The sequence below is a fragment of the Bos indicus x Bos taurus genome, chromosome 8 (genome assembly GCF_003369695.1).
Source record: "Bos indicus x Bos taurus breed Angus x Brahman F1 hybrid chromosome 8, Bos_hybrid_MaternalHap_v2.0, whole genome shotgun sequence".
In the NCBI taxonomy this organism is placed as follows: Eukaryota; Metazoa; Chordata; class Mammalia; order Artiodactyla; family Bovidae; genus Bos; species Bos indicus x Bos taurus.
This window is the reverse complement of record NC_040083.1, coordinates 35,188,973-35,207,080: the sequence shown is the minus strand read 5'-3', so window position 1 is coordinate 35,207,080 and position 18,108 is coordinate 35,188,973. Positions and strand designations below refer to the sequence as shown.

Genomic DNA, 18,108 nt, shown 5'->3' with positions numbered 1-18,108 from the left:
AGTCTCAACATTGGGTCAAATGAAAGCCAGCTTCTGACTTTTTCAGTCTTATTTGGCCAAAGTTGGACATTGTTTTATTTGATTGCTTTAGTGCTTATTTGCTTGGTTGCTTGATGATTGATCGATCAGGCTTCAAGGAATCAACTGATTGATTGATTCAGGCTTGGTTCATGACACTTCATCATCTTTGGTCAATGTATGGACTACTTTCATTAAACTTTTCAAGCTCTTTATTGTCCTGCAAGCACATGTAAGTAAAAAAAATGCATACAAGAAGTCAAGATTTTGTTTGAAATATTGGGAGTGAAGAAAGAATATAATTAAATTTTTAATTGCAATATTCAGTTTCTAGTATACAGAATTTATAATGAGTAATTAAACTTGGTATCAATACTTAGCAACCGATGGGTGGTTATCAGCTTGAAAATGACTTTTTCTCCTGAGATTTTAAAAACTGAAATTTCTCATAAAATACAGATTTTCATTTTCCTAAAAATCAGATGATGCAACAATCGAAAGTCAGTATTTTTAATTAGTAAAGAAGGGCAAGTGCTGAGAAGCAGATAACATCCTTAAACAGGGTGTATGCTTTTTGGTTTGTCACAGTTTTCATCAATCCTGTGGTCTAAGCTTCCTGTACTCCTCACATTACCTATCTGACCTTAGAAAGTATTTGAGTGTAAAAAACACAAGGCAAGAATCATGCTTTCAAAATCTATTCATATTTCACCTCTGCTGCTGCTGCTGCTGCTAAGTCGCTTCAGTCGTGTCCAACTCCTAGCGACCCCATGGACTGCAGCCTACCAGGCCCCTCCATCCATGGGATTTTCCAGGCAAGAGTACTGGAGTGGGGTGCCATTGCCTTCTTCACTTCTCCATTTTATCTCTAATATAATACATTAACATCTTAATTGATATTTACTTAAACTTGTTTATTTATCAGAAAAAGTTTTACTACTGTTGAAAACAAAGCAATAGCAATCAGATGTCAAAATAATCAATATTTATACAAATATTACACTTTGTGTATGTTAGAAACCTCTTTAGCCTTGTTTCCCATTCAGTTAGCACACCTTTTACTCTATTTCTGCACAACTAGCTTCCTGCAGGTATATATCCTCACAGATTTGCTCAGCTGTATTTCTGCCTTAGATTTTTTTCAGCCTTCTAGCACATAATCACGCATAATCTAGAAGTGCAAAGGAATGAAAAGTTCACGGGATGACTGTTGGTTAATGAAGATAGTAGCTGGTAAATAAATGTTCTTTCCCTATTCCCTAGGTGAACAACTTTGTGGTGTTTCACCTTTTAAAGGTCTCAGTGTGATAAGCCCCTGTTTTCCAAAGTGTTGACCCATCAGTGAACTCACCCTTCAATAGCCTTTCATTTCTTCCTGCTTTCACTGTTTTCAATCCCACACCATGTATACCACTTCCAAAAATAAAGAACCTGCAATGGAGCTTGTTTTTAGGCTGTTTTTCAAGGTAAAGAAACTAAGATACTGGATATATTGAACATTTAATTAGGGTTTTAAACACAGACTTACTAATAAGAAAGCTAAGAATGAAATCCTCTTAAATTTTATTCTTGATCTTTGGATGGAGTTTACAGAAGCTTTCTAAAATAATTTCACTTAATTCTTTTTGTAGAATGCAAATACTTTAATAAATGTTATACTTATTCAATAATAAGAAATCTCATAAGAAAGCATATGTGTATGTTGTCCCCCTTCAAAATACTGGAATTCAGGAATTAAAAAAAAATTCTGTATGAAGGAAGCAGATGTTTAAGTACTTTATGAACATTTAAATATTTAGCAGAGTCATTAATTTTACTGAAATGCATACATTTCAGTTAAGCATATTTGTGCAGCAGAATTTTCCATTAAGATTTCCATAGACTTTGGGTTGGTGAATCTACCCCTTGCAGCCCATATACCCAATAAGTGAACTAACACAAGAAAAGTGTATGATACTCCAATCATGGCAATTGTATTAAACAAAACAAAACAGGAATCTGCTACCCTCCCCCTGACTCTTTCTTCTTTTTCTTTGTACTATATATAGCATCATATAGATTTTTTTCTTTAATTTGAAAATAGTATCTCACTTTCTTAAAGCTATATAATCAATTCTAATATTTCGTAGGGTAGCCCGAGTCCTGGACTTTCTGTATCCTTGTGCACATTCTGCCTTTTTTTGGCAGATGGCTGAAAGGGCAGTGCTAAAAGTGGGAAACAAACCTTGAAATTTCAGGGAATGAACTCTTCTACAGAACAGATTTTGTAACAAAACAAAGTGTTACTTTTTGAAAATCTAGATTTTTATTTCAGTCTGCTCTTACCAGAAATCTTTCTAAAATGTACTGTTACTTACTTCACTGATGTCTTTCACAAAACAAGCTGAATACAATTTATAATTTTTGATGGTTATATCACTAGGAATTGTTGACCAGATGGTTGTAATCACAATAATAACCTCAGAAACTAATGAAGTATGTCATGTTTTTTATCCCTATGTCGAGGAGTCTGAGATTGTCAGGTTTTTTAATAGATAAATTTCAAGTTTTCATAAATTCATTCTTTATCATCAGAGTCCAACCAGAATTTTCTACCATCTTGGTGATTAGAGTATTAGACCTTTGAGAATCTGCTGAACCTCTTTCAAAATATATATCATTTGCCAATTTATGACTCATATTTTTAATAAAAGTATGCTTTAATATCACTTGTAACCCATGGCAACATGGCAGTATGATGGGATACAAGATTAAGATCTGCTACTCTAGTTGCAAACTTCATGGCTAACTTGAGGTAGGATGATGCTTCTCTTACTTGGCCAACACTTATCAGTCAACAAGACTTGACTATTAATTTACCTTTTTTTTTTAAATTTTTGCCATGTGAGATTTAATTTACCCATTTCAAGTGTTGCTTCTGCATTTTAGAGTGCTTTATTAATTTGCTAGAGAAGTTGTGGCAAAGCACCACAAACTGGAGGCTCACCTAACAGAAATAATTGCCTCACAGGTTTGGAAGCTTGAAGTTCAAAGTCAAGCCTCCAGCAGTTCATTCCTTGTGAGGATTGTGAGAGAAGGATATATCCCAGGTCTCTCTGTGTTGACTTACTGATGGCTATCTTCACTTTTATGTGGCATTCACCCTGTGCATGTGTCTCTATATCAGAATTTCTTCACCAGTGATATTAGAGTAGGGTCCACCCTAAGGAACTCCTTTAACTTGATTACCTCTGTAAAGACCTTATCTCCAAATAAGTAGCCCAAATAATTGAGGTACTTATATCTGAGGTGCTAGGAGTTAGGACTTTAATGTATCAGTTTCAGGGGAGCACAGTTCAACTCATAACAAGTGCATACAACCAAAGACTACTATTCATTTAACACACATTTCTATAAGATATTTTATCCAGTTATCATGCTAGAACCAACACTGAAGATGAGATGTTCTGTGTTACTGAGGAACAAACAATTGCATTCATATAGACTATTTATTGGGATAAAATTCCTAGGCCTTCTTTCTAAATTTGCACTACCTAATGATCATGATATTCTCTATGGAGCTTTACTATTATGATACCAATTAATATAGGTGCAGTCAATTCACAAACAAATCCAAATAAAGGTGTCAACACATTGTACTAATCAGTTAGTTTGTGATGTATTTGGTCAGGAAAAGCACCTCTACCTCTGAGCCTGGGAAACGTGATACATGGCTTTATCAAAATGATCTTCCATTGTCCACTATGGTCACTATGGTGTTTTTAAAATATCTTTAAACCTTAAGCTTTATCTTTTTGGGTCTTCTTAAATTGCAATCTGAGCATAAAGTTATATACTAATATTGGCATCAAAACTCTTGTGCTCTTAAGTATTTGGTGTATGTGAGTAATGATTCCTCTAAAATTGTAAGGGTAATATTCTATATTGTGAATAAAATACATCATATACATATAAATATAAATTTATATAAATTTCACCATGTGTCAAATATGAGATGGAAGTACTGTAGGACAATATTTCAAATTCAACTTCACAATTATTAGCCTTCAGTTTTAAGTAAATATGGAATTAATGTCCTATATGAATATCCTATATGAAATTATAAAAAAATATATAAAATATACTTCTTTGAAACATTCCATGATAATTTCATAAACCACATCTCATTTTCTTCTTTTCTGCAAAAAGAACTCATGGAAGAATATAAATTAGCACTAGAATAGGAAATAATATGATTAGTCCAAAAATACATAAGTCCTATAAAGACATCAGAATTTTCAATTCAGTGAAAATAGGAAACATAAGAAAGAAACTAGTGAACACCACCCCACAAATACAACCACTTTTCAGGACACTCCACTTATTGTTAAGTTCAAGCAAAAAACAGTACACTCTGTTGAAGTAACTCTTATTTTAGATGCCAACACACACAGGCAAAGGAGAATGAGAACTTAGAGTTTTGCCTCCTTTCGCTCAGAGTTTATCAGGGGGACAACTTATAAGGTGGAACAACCTGATAAGCTTCTTTGTATCCATTTCTGCTTTCATTCCAACCTGGGACAACCTACTGAACATAGATTGCTGCAAAGAAACCTTTTTTAACAAGCTGAGCAATAGTATGTGAGTAAACACAACAGGAGACTCTTTCATCATTCCTTTCAGCTCCTCAAATTAGGAATGTGTGCATTCTGTTAGAAAGCAAACACAGCTAAATGCACTCAGATCTTTTGCTTCAGTTTCTGATAATATCAGCCTCTATATAGGGACACTGGCAAAACAGCAGAGGTAGTTTCACTACCCAGAGACTATAACTATGAAGAAAAAGAGCTTTAATGGTAACCACAAACACCACTACCTTGTCTATATAATTTCAGTTTATTATCTCAATAATTCTAGAGATTGGTATAATATTTAATCCATTTTCAGATAAGGAAACTAAGTCCCAGTAATTACTAATTTAAGTAATTTGCCCCAAATTATGCAACTATCAAGCAGCAGCATATGCATCTTCAGTCACTCAGTCGTGTCCAATCTTTGTGACCCCATGGACTGTAACCCACCAGGCTCCTCTGTCCATGGAAATACCCTGGCAAGAATATTGGAGTGGGTTGCCACTTCCTACTCCAGGGGATATTTCTGATCCAGGACCAGATCCTCATCTCCTACATTTACCACTGAACTACCTGGGAAGCCCCACCAAGCGGCAGAGAAGGATTCAAAACCAGCATTTGATGTCAGCACCCAGCCTGTTACCCACAATGTTCAAGACGTAGGAAAGTCGCTGTCAACGGAAATCCATACCTCCAAACTCTTAGGAAAAGTATGCTTGAAATTCTCTGAAGGAAAGATGATACTGCATAGTAAGGGAATAGAAAGCAGTCAAGTTTTGCTGGAGCACAAAGTAAGAAGGCTTCAAAAGGCAAGACGTGATGCTGGAGAGAAGCTAGGCAACAAAGTGAATGATCCATTCCCTGCCCCTATAAATGAGATATTAGTTTCAGAAATAATCAAGCTGCTCTTTCCACGATGATATATGTGGAATGGTATCTATATAACATTTACATTAAAATCTGAGCCAATGTGGCCACTTTGGAACAATTTAGAGTTAAAAGCATAAAAAAGTCCGGGTTTCCAAAATGGATGAATTTGGCATTAGTACCTTTTTTGACTATCTCTGTGTTAAAAATGTATATATATCATTCGCACAGTGCTATTAGGATATCATTCAGTCTTTTGAGAATTATGTCACGTTGAGCAATATTGTAAGTGATAAAATTGCTTCTACTGAAACACTGTGTCTACATGATATGGTATTTTAGCAAAGACGGGGCATTTTCTTCTGTTTTAGATTATCTTTACCAAAAGATTATCTTTATCCAAAACAAGTAGTAGAACATATTTCAAAATATTTTTTTATTGGTGATGTGCTCATCTCCAGAGCTTGGATTCAGGAATCTATTGTCTTTCTGAGTGAGGATTCTGCAATTCTACTGGTGTCTCCTAATTTTTTTTATAGCCACAGTTCCTTTTACCTCCCAGCTCATTACAGAGACAAATATCCACCAGTGACAGGCAACTTTTCATTCTAATGCACCTGTACTACTGATGTCTGGGGCTCTGCGATATTCTATTTTGCACCTGAAATTAGTTTCTATGTTACAGCTCTGAATGTGTGATAAGAAGAAAGATACAGTAATTTAGATAAACTCCACTAAATGGCTTGACTGAAATAAAGCCAAAAGGACGGTATAAATGGCTGAAGTGATTAAGACTGTCAAGTTCTCTGGAGTACAGTTGGAGAATACAATTGCTGATGGATTATTATTTATCCATGAATGTGAGTTTGGGGGATTTAATTAAGGATGTTCTATTATATTTTTCAAAGCTTATTTGAAGCTGTAAGTCAAAAGCTGTAGTAACAGAGAATGTTGCCTCTGATCAAAAAACTGGATCTCTAGCCATATTGGGGAAGCCCTCTTTGAGGTTCCTTTACTGTTTTACCCTATATGTAAATATTGAAAAATAAAATACTATTGGTATAACTGTTTCTTAAAGATTTATGAGCCATTGGATGGTCAATTTATATTCATATATATATATGTGTGTGTGTGTGTGTATGGTATGTTTATCTATATTCCTATATGCAGTGAACTCCGGGAGTTGGTGATGGACAGGGAGGCCTGGCGTGCTGCAATTCATGGGGTCGCAAAGAGTCGGACGGGACTGAGCGACTGATCTGATCTGATCTGATGCATATGTATGTATATTCACACATATGTGTGTGTGTCTGTATACACATATACATATGCGCTTTTTTAATGCTTGATGACAATTACTCAGTGATTTTATTTATTTTATATTTGTCTTTGCTGAGTCTTTGTTGAAGCACAGATTTTTCTGTAGCTGTGGCAAGCGGGGGCTACTCTGTAGCTTTGGTGTATGGGCTTCTTACTGCAGTGAATTCTCTTGTTGCAGATCACAGGCTCTAGGATGCATGGGCTTTGGTAATTGCAGCACATGACTCAGCAGTTGCAGGCTCCCCCAGGCTCTAGAGCACAGGCTCAATTAGCTGCGACACACAAGATTAGTTGTTTCCTGGCATATCTAATCTTCCCAGTTCAGTTCAGTTGCTCAGTCATGTCTGACTCTTTGCAACCCATGAATCGCAGCACGCCAGGCTTCCCTGTCCATCATCAACTCCCAGAATTCACTCAAACTCACATCCACTGAGTTGGTGATGCCATTCAGCCATCTCGTCCTCTGTCATCCCCTTCTCTTCCTGGCCCCAATCCCTCCTAACATCAGAGTCTTTTCCAATGAGTCAACATTTCGCATGAGGTGGCCAAAGTACTGAACTTTCAACTTTAGCATCAGTCCTTCCAAAGAATACCCAGGACTGATCTCCTTTAAGATGGATTGGTTGGACCTCCTTGCAGTCCAAGGGACTCTCAAGAGTCTTCTCCAACACCACAGTTCAAAAGCATCAATTCTTCAGCACACAGGTTTCTTCACAGTCCATCTCTCACATCCATACATGACCACTGTAAAACCCATAGGCTTAACTAGATGAACCTTTGTTAGCAAAGTAATGTCTCTGATTTTGAATATGCTGTCTAGGTTGGTCATAAGTTTCCTACCAAGGAGCAAGCATCTTTTAATTTCATGGCTGCAGTCACCATCTGCAGTGATTTTGGAGCCCCCAAAAATAAAGTCTGACACTGTTTCCAGTTTCCCCATCTATTTCCCATGAAGTGATGGGACCAGATGTCATGATCTTCGTTTTCTGAATGTTGAGCTTTAAGCCAACTTTTTCACTCTCCTCTTTCACTTTCATCAAGAGGCTTTTTAGTTCTTCTTCACTTTCTGCCATAAGGGTGGTGTCATCTGCATATCTGAGGTTATTAATATTTCTACTGGCAATCTTGATTCCAGCTTGTGTTTCTTCCAGTCCAGCGTTTCTCGTGATGTACTCTGCATATAAGTTAAATAAGCAGGGTGACAATATATAGCCTTGATGTACTCCTTTTCCTATTTGGAACCAGTCTATTGCTCCATGTCCAGTTCTAACTGTTGCTTCCTGCATGTAGGTTTCTCAAGAGGCAGGTCAGGTGGTCTGGTATTCCCATCTCTTTCAGAATTTCCCACAGTTTATTGTGATCCACACAGTCAAAGGCTTTGGCATAGTCAAAAAAGCAGAAATAGATATTTTTCTGGAACTCTCTTGCTTCTTTAATGATCAGCAGATGTTGACAATTTGATCTCTGGTTCCTCTGCCTTTTGTAAAACCAGCTTAAACATCTGGAAGTCACAGTTCATGTACTGCTGAAGCCTGGCTTGGAGAATTTTGAGCATTACTTTACTAGAAGCATGTGAGATGAGTATAATTGTGGGGTAGTTTGGACATTCTTTGGCATTGTCTTTCTTTGGGATTGGAATGAAAACTGAGCTTTTCCAGTCCTGTGGCCACTGCTGAGTTTTCCAAATTTGCTGGCATATTGAGTGCAGCACTTTCACAGCATCATCTTTCAGGATTTGAAAGAGCTCAACTGGAATTCTATCACCTCCACTAGCTTTGTTCGTAGTGATGCTTTCTAAGGCCCACTTGACTTCACATTCCAGGATGTCTGGCTCTAGGTGAGTGATCACACCGTCGTGATTATCTGGGTTGTGAAGCTCTTTTTGTAGAGTTCTCCTGTGTATTCTTGCCACCTCTTCTTAGTATCTTCTGCTTCTGTTAGGTCCATACCATTTCTGTCCTTTATTGAGCCCATCTTTGCATGAAATGTTCCCTTGGTATCTCTAATTTCCTTGAAGAGGTTTCTAGTCTTTCCCATTCTGTTGTTTTCCTCTATTTCTTTGCATTGATCGCTGAGGAAGGCTTTCTTCTCTCCTTGCTATTCTTTGGAACTCTGCATTCAGATGCTTATATCTTTCCTTTTCTCCTTGGCTTTTTGCTTCTCTTCTTTTCACAGCTATTTGTAAGGCCTCCCCAGACAGCCATTTTGCTTTTTTGAATTTCTTTTCCATGGGGATGGTCTTGATCCCTGTCTCCTGTACAATGTCACGAACCTCTGTCCATAAGTCATCAGGCATTCTGTCCATCAGATCTAGTCCCTTAAATCTATTTCTCATTTCCACTGTATAATCATAAGGGGTTTTATTTAGGTCATACCTGAATTGTCTAGTGGTTTTCCCTACTTTCTTCAATTGAAGTCTGAATTTGGCAATAAGGAGTTCATGATCTGAGCCACAGTCAGCTCCTGGTCTTGTTTTTGCTAACTGTATAGAGCTTTTCCATCTTTGGCTGCAAAGAACATAATCAATCTGATTTCAGTGTTGACCATTTGGTGATGTCCATGTGTAGAGTCTTCTCTTGTGTTTTTGGAAGAGGGTGTTTGCTATGACCATTGCATTCTCTTGGCAAAACTCTATTAGACTTTGGCCTGCTTCATTCCATACTCCAAGGCCAAATTTGCCTGTAACTCCAAGTGTTGCTTGACTTCCTACATTTGCATTCCAATCCCCTATAATGAAAAGACATCTTTTTTAGGTGTTAGTTCTAAAAGGTCTTGTAGGTCTTCATAGAACTGTTCAACTTCAGCTTCTTCAGCATTGCTGGTTGGGGCATAGGCTTGGATTACTGTGATACTGAATGGTTTGCCTTGAAAATGAAGAGAGATCATTCTGTCATTTTTGAGATTGCATCCAAGTACTGCATTTCGGACTCTCTTGTTGACCATGATGGCTACTCCATTTCTTCTAAGGGATTCCTGCCCGCAGTAGTAGATATAATGGGCATCTGAGTTAAATTCACCCATTCCAGTCCATTTTAGTTCGCTGATTCCTAGAATGTCGACATTCACTCTTGCCATCTTCTGTTTGACTACTTCCAATTTGCCTTGATTCATAGACCTGACATTCCAGGTTCCTATGCAGTACTGCTCTTTACAGCATCAGACCTTGCTTCTATCACCAGTCACATCCACAACTGGGTATTGCTTTTGCTTTGGCTTCATCCCTTCATTCTTTTTGGAGTTATTTCTCCACTGATCTCCAGTAGCATATTGGGCACTTACCAACCCGGAGAGTTTCCCTTTCAGTATCCTATCATTTTGCCTTTTCATATTGTTCATGGGGTTCTCAAGGCAAGAATACTGAAGTGGTTTGCCATTCCTTTCTCCAGTGGACCACATTCTGTGAGACCTCTCCACCATGACCTGCCCATCCTGGGTGGCCCCATATGGCATGGCTTAGTATCATTGAGTTAGACAAGGATGTGGTCATGTGATCAGATTGGCTAGTTTTCTGTGATTATGGTTTCAGTGTGTCTGCCCTCTGATGACTCTTCCCAGACCAGGGATCAAACCCATGTCTCCTGTATTGGCAGGCAGATTCTTTACCACAGAGCCACCAGGGAAGCCCAAAAGTGATATTAAAAATAACTTTTCCTACAAATTTGCCACCAGTAGAATTAAAGTACACAGTCTGTACTATAGGAAGAAACTAAACTCAATATAACATGGATTTCCACAATAGGATGATTTTATATACTCTAATCTTCATTCTTTAAGAAAACTTGTCATGTTTTTAAAACATGGTGGAAATGCCACATGGGTCAGCTATATCTGGACAAATCATATGGCTTAAATGAACAAATAATAGGCATGAATAAGATCCCAAAGGATCAACTACATTTTTTTCACTCTGTTTCCTACTTCTAATTAGGATCATTACATGTACACTGTTATTAAATCAAGTTAGAAACTAAATATGAACTACAATTCTATAGATTAAATATGATTACATTTACTTGATATTCCTCAAGTGAAAAATAGGGTGGGTCTATTTTCTTTGCCCTTTAACTGGAGCTGACCTGTGATGGCTTTGACTAGTTTTATATAGAAGAAGTGATGTTTTGCTAGATCTAAGTGCAGCCTTTAAGAGGACTGGCAGCTTTAGCTTTCACCTCTTGGAGCCCTGGCTGCCATTTAAGAAGTCTGAGTTCTATGTTGGGAAGACCACATTTGGAAGCCATGAGTAAACATAGAGAGACGGGCCCATCTGCACCCCGCCTTCTAGCTGGGTTCACCGAGCTGCCACACTTCAGTGAAACTATCTTGGGCCTTCTAGACCAGCCTGATCCTGATGACGTCCATGGAGTAGAAGTGTGAATCTGAGCCTTTCCTAAGGTTCTAGTCCACAATGTCAGTAGAAAATGTTGCTTTAAGCTACTAAGAATTAAAATATTCTGTTACACAGCAGTAAACCACTAGGTAATCTTTAAAGTAAGATGTGACATGTACCTATATTGATTAGTGTTTTTACATTTTTGGTAACTTTTATAGTCTAGTATATATTATGTGATTTCTCTAATTACACTAATAAAAGAATACCATATGGATTTTTATCTTCACTATTGCTTGAATAAAGGAAAAATTGTTTGGCTACTTTTTAACTAAGCAAGCCTGTTAAACACTGATAATAACTTGATACTATTCAATTTTTATTTGGTTTTGCTGCTGATTTATATTAGTGCCACTCAGTGTATTCTTTGGTTTTGTATGCATGCTGTTTTTTTCTGGGAACAACTAATCTGATAGAAGAGTAAGATACAATGTTGCTTTTGTTTTTGTTAATGGAATTTCAGTTTTATTTTTTAAAGGAATCAGAGATGTTGTTGAAAAAGATGTAGTAAAGTAATAAAATTCCTCAGATGAGCATGGAAGGGACCTATGCCTAATTTTCCCTAAAACTTTCATCTATGTTTTTAAATTAAAATCCCTAAATGCATTCCCTTCTATGCTTTCCCATATTTAACTCTCAAACCTAAAGCCCTCAATCTATGTTTTGAGATACTGTACCTCACATTTCACTTCAGAGTTATCAGATGTTCAATAAATTAATAGAATAAATTAACTTGATCCAAGTGGTAGTTTACACTGTAGCAAGTATATATTTTTTTAAAAAATGATATGACAGTACTTCTAGCATTAAGATATATAAGATAATCACTATCAGTGGCCTTTTTATAGTCATTCTAAGGAGGATTTCTGATTTTATGTAATATCAGAATAGAGGTTACAAGAGAAACAAACAGTCCTTTGTCTTTTCTCACTCTTCTAAGAAAATTTTTAACATTTTGTTTTTAGGGACAGTATGGCATTGCTTTGTAATTTCTATATGTTGTACCACATTGCTCTTAATTATAGACAAAATTATTCAAAGTAAAGGAAATTCTCCATGTGGGATCTGTGGAAGAATTCAACTAAATAATATACTGTGTTCTGTAAAGATACATTCTATAAACAATGTTTTTTTTTAACATTTTTTCAGTACTGATATTTCAGACTAGATAATCTGTGTTTACAGGAGGTGTTTTGTGCATTTCAATATTGTTAGCAGCATCCCTGGCTCTAAGCACATGATGCCAGAAGCACTCTGACCATCAAAAATGTCTCTGGACATTGCCGAATATCTCTAGGGGAGAAAGGGCAAAACCATCTTCCAGGGATCGGGAATCACTGCCTTTCATCAGTTACTAAGCTGTGTGTTGTGTGTTAGTTGCTCAGTCGTGTCCAACTCTTTAGAGCCCCATGGACTGTAGCCTGCCAGGCTCCTCTGTCCGTGGAATTTTCCAGACAATACTAGAGTTGGTAGTCATTTCCTTCTCCAGGGGGTTTTCCAAACCCAGGGATCAAACCCAGGTCTCCTGTACTGCAGGCAGATTCTTTACCAGCTGAGCCACCAGGGTTTCACTAAATTTGCATGTGACTGAACATTATAAAGAACTGTATATACTATTTATATGAATTATGGTTTTTCCTGTGGCCATGTATGGATGTGAGAGTTGGACTGTGAAGAAGGCTGAGCGCTGAAGAATGATGCTTTTGAACTGTGGTGTTGGAGAAGACTCTTGAGAGTCCCTTGGACTGCAAGGAGATCCAACCAGTCCATTCTGAAGGAGATCAGCCTTGGGATTTCTTTGGAAGGAATGATGCTAAAGCTGAAACTCCAGTACTTTGGCCACCTCATGGGAAGAGTTGACTCATTGGAAAAGACTCTGATGCTGGGAGGGATTGGGGGCAGGAGGAGAAGGCGATGACAGAGGATGAGATGGCTGGATGGCATCACTGACTCGCTGGACGTGAGTCTGAGTGAACTCTGGGAGTTGGTGATGGACAGGGAGGCCTGGCGTGCTGCGATTCATGGGGTCGCAAAGACTCGGACACAACTGAGCGACTGATTTGATCTGATCTGATAGATATTGATCATTTAAGGAATCATTTGCTCTGTTGGAGATTAAATGCACCTTTATCTTAGCTTCTGATCTTTTCCTCCATCTTCTATTTACATCGTTTTAAGAAACTAATTTTAATTCAATTTCTTGTTTTATTATATGTGCATCTAAATATTATTTTAAAGTATTTATAGATAAAATATACATAAAAATGAATGATGAAAACAAACAAATAAACTGGCCTTTTCCATGACAATATGGGATGCTTCTGCACATGTTAATATTTTATGTTTAGCTGCTAAATCCTAATTAGTATCAGCTTTTCACTTAGAGACTATCTGGATGATAAATGAGTAAGTCAAACTGTAGCCAATTCATCTGTCTCTATGACAACCCTAAAACCAGGTATTAATGCCTCTTACCACACTTAGCTCAACTGTCCCATGTTTATCTCTGCATATAGACAATAATACTAGCTAGCTTATTAAAGCTAGCTTGTTATGCATTTTATTGAAGAATCTGTTTCCTTGAGATTTAAGAAAAATGGTCCTCCCTTTTCACACTTTTTCCTTATAGACAGTTAACTTTTAGAAACAAGAGTCTCATTTTCTTGAGGTCTTCAGGTAGCAGAGTGGTATAGTGGGATGACTTTACTTTTGCTATCATAAATTCTGGTCATAATTTCTGGTACTTGTGAAATTTCAGATCCTTAAGAAATAGTCCCTTAATGCAGGTGTATTGACCACTGGTTAGATATAAGAAAATAATAAAAACAAGCCCAATACAGCAACCTTTTCCATAAAGTCAATTCTACCAAACTGAAGGGATTACCCTTTAGAAAATAGAAGAAAACTACAGACCAATATAACCGATGAATATAGATGCAAAAATTCTGGACAAAACATAAGCAAACCTAATTCAACAACACATTAAAATAATCACACACAATGACTGAATGAGATTTAACTCTAGAGTGCAAAGATTTTGACATATACAAATCAATAAATATTATATATCACATTAATAGAATGATAAAATAATATGATCATCTCAGTAGATTCAGAAAAAAATTTGACAAAATAGAACATTCTTTCATGATAAAGGCACTCAATATTGAGTATGTAAGGAACATGTCTCAACACAGTAAAGGCCACAGACAGTAAACCCATAGTCAACATTGTATTCAATGGTAAAAAGTTAAAAGCTTTTCCTCTGAGATCAAAAACAAGACAAAGGTGTTCGATCTCATCACTCCTTTTCAAAATCCTAGCCAGAGTAATTCGGCAAGAAAAAAGAAAACATTCAAATTAGAAATGAAGAAGTATTTAATAAAACAGTAAAGCAGTCTCACTTTCATGATGATTGTATATGTATGTGTGTGTGCGTGTATATATATATATAAAATCTACCAAAAACTTTTACAACTAGTCAACAAATTTAGTACAGGATACAAAATTAACATTCAAAAATCATTTGCTTTTCTGTATAGTAATAACAAAAAACATGAAAAAGGAAATAGAATAATTCCACTTAAAACAGCACCAAACTTAATAAAACAATGTGTGCTGTTGTGATAAGTCATTTCAGTCATGTCCAACCCTTTGTGACCCTACAGACCATAGCCTGCAAGGCTCCTCTGTCCATGGGCTTCTCCAGGCAAGAATACTGGAGTGGGTTAACATGCCCTTCTCCAGGGGATCTTCCTGACCCAGGGATCGAACCTGGGTCTCTTAGTTTCCTACATTGGAAGGCAAGTTCTTTACCACTAATGCCACCTGGGAAGTCCCAATAAATACATTTAATCAAGGAGATAAAAGATCTGTATATTGAAAATCACATGTCTTTGATGAAAGAAACTGAGGAAGACATAAACAAAATATTCTGTGTTCATAAATCAGAGTAATTAATATTGTTAAAATCTGCATACTACCTGAAGCTGTTTATAGCCATTTATTGTCTCTTTTCAAAATTGTGTTGGGAAAATTGTGAATCATACAACAGAAAAATGAAATTGAATCACTTCTTTCATTACTACCACTCACAAAAATGAACTCAAAATGGATTAAATACTTAGATGTAACATCTGAAATCATAAAAGAAATAATGAAAATGTAGGAAGAAAGTTCCTTTACATTGATCTGGGCAGTGACTTTCAGGGGGCTTCCCTGGTAGCTCAGCTGGTAAAGAATGCACCTGAAATGCAGGAGACCCTGGTTAGATTCCTGGTTGGGAAGATTCCCTGAAGAAGGGACAGGCTACCCACTCCAATATTCTTGGGCTTACCTTATTGCTCAGTCAGTAAAGAATCCTCTTGCAATGCTGGAGACTTGGGTTTGATCCTTGGGTTGGGCCGATCCCCTGGAGGAGGGCATGGCAACCCACTCCAGTATTCTTGTCTGGAGAATCCCCATGGACAGAGGAGACTGGTAGGCTACACTCCATGGGGTTGCAAAGAGTCAGACACAACTGAGTGACTAAGCACAGCACATACTAAATACACAGGCAACAAAAGCAAATATTAACAAGTGAACTAGAGTAAACTAAAAAGCTTCTATACAGCAAAAGAAACAATCAACAAAATGAAAAGACAACCTACAAATGGGAGAAAATATTTGCAAATCATCTGTTTGTTCAGTTTAGTTCAGTCGCTCAGTCGTGTCCAATTCTTTGCAACCCCATGGACCACAGCACGCCAGATCTCCTTGTCCATCACTGACTCCCGGAGTTCAACCAAACTCACTTCCATTGAGTCGGTGATGCCATCCAACCAGCTCATCCTCTGTCATCCACTTCTCCTCCTGTCCTCAATCTTTCCCAGCATCAGGGTCTTTTCCAATGAGTCAGTTCTTCGCATCAGGTGGCCAAAGTATTGGAGTTTCAGCTTCAGCATCAGTCCTTCCAATGAACACCCAGGACTGATTTCCTTTAGGATGGACTGGTTGGATCTCTTGCCGTCCAAGGGACTCTCAAGAGTCTTATCCAACACCACAGTTCAAAAACATCAATTTTTTGGTGCTCAGCTTTCTTTATAGTCCAACTCTCACATCTATTTGTTAGGAGGTTAATATTGAAATATCTAAGGGACTTATACAACTCAAGATCAAAAACCAAAACAGTCCAATCAAAGAATGGGCAAAAATACTGAGTAGACATTTTTTTTTTCTAAAGACTACATAAAAATAGCCAACAAGTACATGTAAATTTACTCAACATTACTTATCATCAAGATAATGAAAATCAGAACCACACTGAGATATCACCTCACATCTGTTAGAATGTCTATCATCAAGACAAGAGCTAGCAAATATTGGCAAGAATATATAGAAAAGGGAACTCTTGTCCACTGTTGGTGGAGTGACATTGGTATAGCCAGTATGGAAAAGAGTATGAACACTTGTCAAGAATAAAAGGCAAGCAAACTAATAACATCCAATAAAGCTAAAAATAGAAAAGGCACAGTATCTGACAACCCCACTTCTGGATACACAATTAAAGGAAATAAAAATAGGATCTAAAAGAGTGTCTGCACTCTTATATTCATTATAGTTCTATTCATGATAGCTGACATATGGAAATAGTCTAAGTGCCCATCAGGGAATGGATGAATAAAGATGTCATATGCACACATAGACTAGAATATTATTCAGCCATGAAGAAGAAGGAAATCCTGCCATTTGGGACAGCATGAATAAAACTCAAGACCATTATGCTTAATGGAATAAGTCAGAGAGAGAAATATAAATACTGTATGACAGTACTTCTATGGAACCTAAAAAAGCCAAATTTGTAAAATGACAAACAGTAAAGTTAGTGAATGGAAATGGGAAGATGCTGATTAAAGGGTACTAACTTTAGTTATAAGATGAATAAGTTCTGAGGATCTAATATAAAACATGATGATCATAATTAATAATACTGGATCATTTACTTTAAAGTTGCTGAGAGTAGATCTTAGATGTTCTCAGTCCAAAATAGAAATGGTAATTATGTGATATGCTGGCTATGTCAGCTAATGCTGTGGTGGTAATCATTTCACAATGTATATCTATTTATAAACACACTGTACACCTTCAGTGTACACAATGTTATATGCCAATTATATCCCATAAAACAGGAAAATAACATACTACATAAATAAATAGGGGAACTACCCTTGCTTATTTATTTATTTAGGGGTTTTAAAATATTCTTTTGTCAATGTAAATTGTAAGGTATAGTAGAGGATATGTAAGGTATGGTAGAGGATATTTTGATATACATATGCACACACATATATAATCTTGTCATATAGACATTTTACATACATATATATAAATACATTTTTGATATTTGCACATGGTACCCAAGCTGTTTTCCCAAACACAACCAACAAAAAATATAGAATGCTATGCCTAGAAAGTTCAAATCTGGAAAGATTTTATTTAATTTTTTCTTAGAGTTACAATCAACTTAAGATTGACTTAAATTCCTAAAGTACTTATAAGCATCTGTCTTCCCTAGAGCTGAAGTTTTAATAGTGCCCTAAAGAGAATATTCATTCCCTCCTAAAATAGAGAAGAAGAGAGCAGAGTACTCTGTCTTCCCACATCTCATCGCCACGACATATTTACTTAAAATATCCCTAAGGGAAGTACCATTCCCTTTCATGATGCTAAGCTGAGACTTGTGTCCAACCTATTACACACAATCTGAGACTTTCATGGGGCTTTAACCTTAACATTCATGTGGTCTTTAGCAAATCATTTGACCCAGCTGGACCTCTATGTTTTCCTACATTTGTTCCCCCAGTTTCTTTACTGAAAGCATATAATTGAACATTCAGTCAATTATTGTTGATGGTGACCCAAAAGGAG

The 18,108-nt window shown here is 36.8% G+C and overlaps 1 protein-coding gene across 42 annotated transcripts in view; it reads right to left on the bottom strand.

The window, feature by feature from the left end:
* Window positions 1-18,108, bottom strand: part of PTPRD (protein tyrosine phosphatase, receptor type D) — a 2,534,232-nt gene that overhangs the window by 1,195,070 nt on the left and 1,321,054 nt on the right. The gene's annotated exons all lie outside the window — the stretch shown is intronic.